At 47.2% G+C, this 9,843-nt stretch overlaps 1 protein-coding gene and 1 long non-coding RNA gene across 8 annotated transcripts in view; one reads left to right on the top strand and one right to left on the bottom strand.

Moving 5' to 3' along the window:
* Nucleotides 1-2,665, bottom strand: part of LOC123745745 (protein turtle homolog A) — a 129,174-nt gene extending 126,509 nt beyond the window's left edge. For all 5 annotated transcript variants that reach the window (XM_069317565.1, XM_069317564.1, XM_069317567.1 and 2 more), the window contains exon 1: nucleotides 2,315-2,665. The gene's annotated coding sequence lies outside the window, so the exon portion shown is untranslated. The remainder of the gene's footprint in view (nucleotides 1-2,314) is intronic.
* The window catches only part of LOC123745743 (uncharacterized), a 178,730-nt gene that overhangs the window by 165,941 nt on the left and 2,946 nt on the right, over nucleotides 1-9,843 (top strand). For all 3 annotated transcript variants that reach the window (XR_011225714.1, XR_011225712.1, XR_011225713.1), the window contains one exon: nucleotides 8,559-9,014. This is a non-coding gene — a long non-coding RNA (uncharacterized lncRNA). The remainder of the gene's footprint in view (nucleotides 1-8,558; nucleotides 9,015-9,843) is intronic.

Below are 9,843 nucleotides of genomic sequence, written 5' to 3'. Positions count from 1 at the left end.
TCGTGCTCACCACAATCATCAATCACCGCTATTTGATCGTGAAAAAACTATGAATGCAATTGATTTTTATTATGGGTTTTAATACCTACAATGAAGAGGAAGCCTTCTGCATACAATGCATTTAACATTTGTCACTCAGGCCTAGAGTGAGAGAGAGAGAGAGAGAGAGAGAGAGAGAGAGAGAGAGAGAGAGAGAGAGAGAGAGAGAGAGTGAGAGAGAGTGACAGAGAGACAGAGAGACAGAGAGAGAGAGAGAGAGAGAGAGAGAGAGAGAGAGAGAGAGAGAGAGTGAGAGAGAGAGAGAGAGAGAGAGAGAGAGAGAGAGAGAGAGAGAGAGAGAGAGAGAGAGAGAGTGAGAGAGAGTGACAGAGAGACAGAGAGAGAGAGAGAGAGAGAGAGAGAGAGAGAGAGAGAGAGAGAGAGAGAGAGAGAGAGAGAGAGAGAGAGAGAGAGTGAGAGAGAGTGACAGAGAGAGAGACAGAGAGAGAGAGAGAGAGAGAGAGAGAGAGAGAGACAGGGAGAGAGAGAGAGAAAGAGAGAGAGACATACACAGGGAGAGAGGGATAATAATGCCAGGGTGGCGGATAATAATGCCAGGGTGGAGGATAATAATGCCAGGGATGGAGGATAATAATGCCAGGGTGGTGGATAATAATGCCAGGGTGGTGGATAATAATGCCAGGGTGGTGGATAATAATGCCAGGGTGGAGGATAATAATGCCAGGGTGGAGGATAATAATGCCAGGGTGGTGGATAATAATGCCAGGGTGGAGGATAATAATGCCAGGGTGGATGGATAATAATGCCAGGGTGGAGGATAATAATGCCAGGGTGGAGGATAATAATGCCAGGGTGGAGGATAATAATGCCAGGGTGGTGGATAATAATGCCAGGGTGGTGGATAATAATGCCAGGGTGGAGGATAATAATGCCAGGGTGGTGGATAATAATGCCAGGGTGGAGGATAATAATGCCAGGGTGGAGGATAATAATGCCAGGGTGGAGGATAATAATGCCAGGGTGGTGGATAATAATGCCAGGGTGGAGGATAATAATGCCAGGGTGGTGGATAATAATGCCAGGGTGAGGGATAATAATGCCAGGGTGGTGGATAATAATGCCAGGGTGGAGGATAATAATGCCAGGGTGAGGGATAATAATGTCAGGGTGGAGGATAATAATGCCAGGGTGGTGGATAATAATGCCAGGGTGGTGGATAATAATGCCAGGGTGAGGGATAATAATGCCAGGGTGGTGGATAATAATGCCAGGGTGAGAGATAATAATGCCAGGGTGAGGGATAATAATGCCAGGGTGGTGGATAATAATGCCAGGGTGGTGGATAATAATGCCAGGGTGGTGGATAATAATGCCAGGGTGGTGGATAATAATGCCAGGGTGAGGGATAATAATGCCAGGGTGGAGGATAATAATGCCAGGGTGGAGGATAATAATGCCAGGGTGGTGGATAATAATGCCAGGGTGGAGGATAATAATGCCAGGGTGGTGGATAATAATGCCAGGGTGAGGGATAATAATGCCAGGGTGGTGGATAATAATGCCAGGGTGGAGGATAATAATGCCAGGGTGAGGGATAATAATGTCAGGGTGGAGGATAATAATGCCAGGGTGGTGGATAATAATGCCAGGGTGGTGGATAATAATGCCAGGGTGAGGGATAATAATGCCAGGGTGGTGGATAATAATGCCAGGGTGAGAGATAATAATGCCAGGGTGAGGGATAATAATGCCAGGGTGGTGGATAATAATGCCAGGGTGGTGGATAATAATGCCAGGGTGGTGGATAATAATGCCAGGGTGGTGGATAATAATGCCAGGGTGAGGGATAATAATGCCAGGGTGGTGGATAATAATGCCAGGGTGGTGGATAATAATGCCAGGGTGAGGGATAATAATGCCAGGGTGGTGGATAATAATGCCAGGGTGGTGGATAATAATGCCAGGGTGAGGGATAATAATGCCAGGGTGGAGGATAATAATGCCAGGGTGGAGGATAATAATGCCAGGGTGAGAGATAATAATGCCAGGGTGGAGGATAATAATGCCAGGGTGAGAGAGAGAGTAGAAGCTTTCAACTAATAGGTCAATATTATCTGTCAATCTTGATCAACATTAAGGCAAGAGTTTGAAGCAATAATTCTTGTCAAACAATTGTTCCCAGTTCAATTATAACAACCAAATTGTCAGCGAAACTTAAAAATTACAATAATAATCTATTATTAGTATTATTACAACGATAAATTACCTCAACTGCAATTTCCGTTCATGAACAAATGAACAAATGTGTACTCACCTGATCCTGATGATCGTAGAGGCGGTGACTGACTCACTTCACTCATTAACCCTCAATAACCATGAGTATCTCAGTGTTTTCCTCACCACATGAGTTTCTAGAGACTCACCAAGTTTCACCACCACCACGTGAGTCTAGCTATACACGAGATTATTGTAACTACTTATAACTCATCTGCCTCATCAAGATGAGTGTGTGAGGCAGGGGGAGGGAGGGAGGGTAGGGACGGGGAGGCCCCAAGGTAGGCAGGGTAAGAGGGGTGAAGGGGGGAGTACGTAGGTAGGTAAGCATAGGCAGGTCCGCCGTGCAGGCTGGGATGGGGACCTAGGCAGCCGCACTCAACCCTTGCGCTCTGAAGTATCAGAGCCGACTGGCTCAGATGGCCCTGCTGGCCGCCTCCCGCACGCACTCACGCTCACACACACGCACACACACACACACACACACACACACACACACACACACACACACACACACACACACACACACACACACACACTGGGAAGACGGGACACCACGAGCGTAGCTCTCATCCTGTAACTACACTTAGGTAATTACACACACATACACACACCACACACACACCACACACACACACACACACACACACACACACACACACACACACACACACACGCACACACACACACACACACACACACACACACACACACACACACACACACACACACACACACACGCCACTCCGTTAAAACACAACTGTTCTGCAGGCGATGAGTCACAATAACGTGGCTAAAGTATGTTGACCAGACCACACACTAGAAGGTGAAGGGACGACGACGTTTCGGTCCGTCCTGGACCATTCTCAAGTCGACAATCGACTTAAGAATGGTCCAAGACGGACCGAAACGTTGTCGTCCCTTCACCTTCTAGTGTGTGGTCTGGTCAACAACTGTTTTGCCTAATGAGTCCCTGTTATGTGAAATAATCACTGTATTGTATAACCTCTCTATGTGTATATACTATATGTATACTATATACATACTATATGTATGCACTGTATAAGTCCCCTCTCAAATCCCAAACAAATGAATAAAACGTAAACTTATTATTTACAATTATGTGTTAATTGAGTTTATTCACCTTTATGTATTTGCAGAGTTGAGCTTCAGCTCCCGTGCCCGACATTTCAAATCTTAAAGATGAATTGACTAGTCCAAACACTTGGGCTGGACGGTAGAGTGACGGTCTCACTTTATGCAAATCTGCGTTCAATCCCCGACCGTCCACAAGTATTTGTGCACCATTCCTTATCCTGACCCCTTCCCTGTGCTATATAGCCTAATTGCTTGGTCCATTCTCCTAATAGTTTCCTTCCTTCTCCTGTCAATCTTATCTGAAGGAGAAGATATATGCTTAGTAAAATATACAAAACACTGTACTAAGTAATGTTCTGTAGAGAGACCCACTGGTAATGGTGCATCAAGATATCCATTAATTATATCAGGTTGATAACAAGATAACAATACTGAATATTGGCATCCTGCCATGTTGCAGAGGGGAGATCAGATGCCCAACACTGTGTTCAATACAAGAGGTAATCACACAAATGGAAGAGGGGTGAGGGAGAGAGAGAGAGAGAGAGAGAGAGAGAGAGAGAGAGAGAGAGAGAGAGAGAGAGAGAGAGAGAGAGAGAGAGAGAGAGAGAGAGAGAGAGTGGCGACCAGCTATGCATTAGCAGTAAAAAACACAAGAGTATTATGCAATAATCTCTTCCATCTTGAACATTTCCTCATCAATGCCTAACGAGGTTCAGATGGTTATTCTATTAATGCACTTCCTCTGCCCATCCGGCAGCATCGAAGCGTGGCATATCCGGCCCCAAGAGGACACCAGGTGAAATGTTTCTTTGTTGAAAGGTCTTTTGGTATACATGAACTGAGAGTTTGGCGGGTACAGTGTTCTTGCTGGAGGTAAACTCCCTTATAATGTTGTTGCTGGAGGTAAACTCCGTTATAATGTTGTTGCTGGAGGTAAACCCCCTTATAATGTTGTTGTTGGAGGTAAACTCCCTTATAATGTTGTTGTTGGAGGTAAACTCCCTTATAATGTTGTTGTTGGAGGTAAACTCCCTTATAATGTTGTTGTTGGAGGTAAACTCCGTTATAATGTTGTTGCTGGAGGTAAACTCCGTTATAATGTTGTTGTTGGAGGTAAACCCCCTTATAATGTTGTTGTTGGAGGTAAACTCCGTTATAATGACAGCCTCGGCCTTGCATCTCCAACACAACTACTCATTTCATCCCATATATTAACACATTCTCTCATTAACTCATTGTTCTCTCTGTTGCTCTGTTGTCTCCCAGCAAACAGGCCAACGGTGCCGTTGTTGTGAAGTGTTCACGAGACATAAACAGAGTTGTGTCATCATATTTCTTCACTCTATCGTCTAAGGTTGATGATATTTGATGAATTGTGTGAAAAATATCCCCAGCGTCAGGGAGCCGGTCGGCCGAGCGGACAGCACGCGGGACTTGTGATCCTGTGGTCCTGGGTTCGATCCCAGGCGCCGGCGAGAAACAATGGGCAGAGTTTCTTTCACCCTATGCCCCTGTTACCAAGCAGTAAAATAGGTACCTGGGTGTTAGTCAGCTGTCACGGGCTGCTTCCTGGGGGTGGAGGCCTGGTCCAGGACCGGGCCGCGGGGACACTAAAGCCCCGAAATCATCTCAAGATAACCTCAAGATAGCGTCCTTGACACACAAGGGAACTCTCTCTCTCTCTTCTATTTAATTGCTTTGTGGTTTATTTTTAACGAAATGTTTTATATTTAATTAAATCTTGTTTTCCAAATAAAATTTAAATATTGAATTAAAAAACACAAATTAATGAAATTACTCGCTGGATGCCCTGTTGACTTGTCTGGGTACCATGCTGTCTGGGTATTATGCTGACTGTCTGGGTATTATGCTGACTGTCTGGGTATTATGCTGACTGTCTGGGTATTATGCTGACTGTCTGGGTATTATGCTGACTGTCTGGGTATTATGCTGACTGTCTGGGTACCATGCTGTCTGGGTATTATGCTGACTGTCTGGGTATTATGCTGACTGTCTGGGTATTATGCTGACTGTCTGGGTATTATGCTGACTGTCTGGGTACCATGCTGTCTGGGTATTATGCTGACTGTCTGGGTATTATGCTGACTGTCTGGGTATTATGCTGACTGTCTGGGTACCATGCTGACTGTCTGAGCACCACAATCTCGACGCTGCTACTGACGGGAGCTGCCTCGGGAGATCAGGGGAGCTGCCTCGGGAGATCAGGGGAGCTGCCTCGGGAGATCAGGGGAGCTGCCTACAGGTTCCTACGCTTCTGGAGAGGTTAATGCGCTTCAAATGTGACGTTTTCCAGGTGGTGGTTCAGGAGTGCCTGCTCCCTGGCCGCTGGAACCTCACTCTGTGGACGTGTAATTATTTAAGGTGTATGTCCCGGCCCCGCAGACCTTGTTGCACAAGATTCTATTAATCGCGACAGATTCAGGGAGGAGGCTTGCAACATGTGTCTTGTGCTGTGGTGTGGGAGGCTTGCAACATGTGTCTTGTTCTGTGGTGTGGGAGGCTTGCAACATGTGTCTTGTTCTGTGGTGTGGGAGGCTTGCAACATGTGTCTTGTTCTGTGGTGTGGGAGGCTTGCAACATGTGTCTTGTTCTGTGGTGTGGGAGGCTTGCAACATGTGTCTTGTGCTGTGGTGTGGGAGGCTTGCAACATGTGTCTTGTGCTGTGGTGTGGGAGGCTTGCAACATGTGTCTTGTGCTGTGGTGTGGGAGGCTTGCAACATGTGTCTTGTGCTGTGGTGTGGGAGGCTTGCAACATGTGTCTTGTGCTGTGGTGTGGGAGGCTTGCAACATGTGTCTTGTGCTGTGGTGTGGGAGGCTTGCAACATGTGTCTTGTGCTGTGGTGTGGGAGGCTTGCAACATGTGTCTTGTGCTGTGGTGTGGGAGGCTTGCAACATGTGTCTTGTGGTGTGGTGTGGGAGGCTTGCAACATGTGTCTTGTGCTGTGGTGTGAGAGGCTTGCAACATGTGTCTTGTTCTGTGGTGTGGGAGACTTGCAACATGTGTCTTGTTCTGTGGTGTGGGAGGCTTGCAACATGTGTCTTGTTCTGTGGTGTGGGAGGCTTGCAACATGTGTCTTGTGCTGTGGTGTGGGAGGCTTGCAACATGTGTCTTGTGCTGTGGTGTGGGAGACTTGCAACATGTGTCTTGTTCTGTGGTGTGGGAGGCTTGCAACATGTGTCTTGTTCTGTGGTGTGGGAGGCTTGCAACATGTGTCTTGTGCTGTGGTGTGGGAGGCTTGCAACATGTGTCTTGTGCTGTGGTGTGGGAGGCTTGCAACACTGGTGTCTTGTGCTGTGGTGTGGGAGGCTTGCAACATGTGTCTTGTGCTGTGGTGTGGGAGGCTTGCAACACTGGTGTCTTGTCCTCTAGTGCCGTGCCACTTCCCTGTACCCCCCCAGGACCTGGCACGGCCAGGTACGACTCAGAGACAAGCAGGGCGCCTCCGCTAACCGGTAGTTAGCCTTCACAAACAAGCAGTTAGCCACCTTCCACTAGCAGTGGTACAGCCGCAACCACCTTGCGTTGACACCGACTGTGAGGCATCACCGCTGGCCTATATAAAGCGCACCGCCTCCCTAAGGGAGCCATTACGGGCTCACCATAGCCCGTGCTACTTGGAACTTTTTGTTCCAAGTAGCAAATCTTAAACAATAACGTAGGGAGCCAATCTCTCTCTCAGTGGATCACCTTCGCCGTGGATCGTGGATCACCTTCGCCGCCCGCAACGTCCTCTACACTCAGCCTACGTCGTGTGTCGGAGGTGCTGGTGGTATAGGAGTTGTGTTCCGCCCACCAGTCTTAACTGATCTCTTATAGTCATTGTTTTTCTTCCACAGTTTATATATGTTATATCTTCCACAGTTTATATATGTTATATCTTCCACAGTTTATATATGGTACATTTTCCATGTTATTTTGTTCACCTTTGCATTATATGATCGCCAAGTGTTCTCAGCTGCCATTTTTGTTCATTAATATTTCAGTATGTTGTTTGAGTTATTTATTTGATTGTTTTCCTTTGCTTCCACCTGTGAGTTAAACGCTGCAAGGGTCAATAGCAGCATTTTTTTGTTTATGTGACTGAGAGCCATACCACTTTGGTTCACTATAGCTACAGTACCACAATGCGTCACTATATATAATGTGTGTGTGTGTGTGTGTGTGTGTGTGTGTGTGTGTGTGTGTGTGTGTGTGTGTGTGTGTGTGTGTGTGTGTGTACTCACCTAATTGTACTCACCTAATTGTGCTTGCGGGGGTTGAGCTTTGGCTCTTTGGTCCCGCCTCTCAACTGTCAATCAACTGGTGTACAGATTCCTGAGCCTACTGGGCTCTATCATACCTACATTTGAAACTGTGTATGGAGTCAGCCTCCACCACATCACTTCCTAGTGCATTCCATTTATTAACTACTCTGACACTGAAAAAATTCTTTCTAACGTCTCTGTGGCTCATCTGGGTACTAAGTTTCCACCTGTGTCCCCTTGTTCGTGTCCCACCCGTGCTGAAGAGTTTGTCTTTGTCCACCCTGTCAATTCCCCTGAGAATTTTGTAGGTGGTTATCATGTCTCCCCTTACTCTTCTGTTTTCCAGGGATGTGAGGTTCAGCTCCTTTAGCCTTTCCTCGTAGCTCAATCCTCTCAGTTCACTATAGCTACAGTACCACAATGCGTCACTATATATAATGTGTGTGTGTGTGTGTGTGGAGTAGTACCCGTAGTACCCGTACCATAGTACCCATACCATAGTACCCGTCCCGTAGTACCCATACCATAGTACCTGTACCATAGTACCCGTACCGTAGTACCCGTACCATAGTACCCGTCCCGTAGTACCTGTACCATAGTACCCGTACCATAGTACCCGTACCATAGTATCCGTACCCATAGTACCCATACCATAGTACCTGTACCATAGTACCCGTACCATAGTACCCGTACCATAGTACCCGTCCCGTAGTACCTGTACCATAGTACCCGTGTGTGTGTGTGTGTGTGTGTGTGTGTGTGTGTGTGTGTGTGTGTGTGTGTGTGTGTGTGTAAATCACAAATAAATTAACACATGATGAATTGTTTGAATCCTTGATTGAGCTTATTTGATATGTAGCAACTGTCAATAGTCAGCTATCACTTTGCAATCATTCTAACGTGCATTCTTCCGGTAGGTGCAGTCTACCGTCTTCAAGATCAAGACAGCACTCAGCATGCTGTCCTAGCTACCACCAGACCACTCAGCATGCTGTCCCAGCCACCACCAGACCACTCAGCATGCTGTCCTAGCTACCACCAGACCACTCAGCATGCTGTCCTAGCCACCATCAGACCACTCAGCATGCTGTCCCAGCCACCACCAGACCACTCAGCATGCTGTCCCAGCCACCATCAGACCACTCAGCATGCTGTCCCTAGCCACCACCAGACCACTCAGCATGCTGTCCCTAGCCACCACCAGACCACTCAGCATGCTGTCCCAGCCACCATCAGACCACTCAGCATGCTGTCCTAGCCACCACCAGACCACTCAGCATGCTGTCCCAGCCACCATCAGACCACAGGAAGCAAGGAGGCTGCACAATGCCTATATTGGTCTATGCCTCACCTCACTCTCGGCCACATATGAGGTGCTCCGGCTAAATTGTACTCACTTCTACTCTGCCTTTGAACATGTTGACATGATCAACGAAACATCTTTTAGCGTCAGGCCGTCATAATAGAGCAAGATGAACTTTAGACAGGCTGAAATATAGTCTATGATTAAAGGCAAACTCAAAGGTTTACATACACAGGAAAGCTGATATACAGAGTTCTCGATCTGTATACCCTCGAATACGACTTGGAGTACACTTCTGTGTATTTATCCGTCAATAGAGGCAACGAAGGCCGTTATTGACCGTAGTACCCGTACCCATAGTACCCATACCATAGTACCCGTACCGTAGTACCCGTACCATAGTACCCATACCATAGTTCCTGTACCATAGTACCCGTACCGTAGTACCCATACCATAGTACCCATACCATAGTACCCATACCATAGTACCCATACCATAGTACCCGTACCATAGTACCCGTACCATAGTACCCGTACCATAGTACCCATACCATAGTACCCGTACCGTAGTACCCATACCATAGTACCCATACCATAGTACCCGTACCGTAGTACCCGTACCATAGTACCCGTACCATAGTACCCATACCATAGTACCCGTACCATAGTACCCGTACCATAGTACCCATACCATAGTACCCGTACCGTAGTACCCATACCATAGTACCCGTACCGTAGTACCCGTACCATAGTACCCGTCCCGTAGTACCCGTACCATAGTACCCGTACTCATAGTACCCGTACCATAGTACCTGTCCCGTAGTACCCGTACCATAGTACCCATACCATAGTACCCGTACCGTAGATCCCGTACCGTAGTACCCATACCATAGTACCCG

The sequence above is a fragment of the Procambarus clarkii genome, chromosome 88 (assembly GCF_040958095.1).
Source record: "Procambarus clarkii isolate CNS0578487 chromosome 88, FALCON_Pclarkii_2.0, whole genome shotgun sequence".
Classification (NCBI taxonomy): Eukaryota; Metazoa; Arthropoda; class Malacostraca; order Decapoda; family Cambaridae; genus Procambarus; species Procambarus clarkii.
Note: the sequence above shows the minus strand (reverse complement) of the source record. Positions and strands in the feature narration are given on the sequence as shown.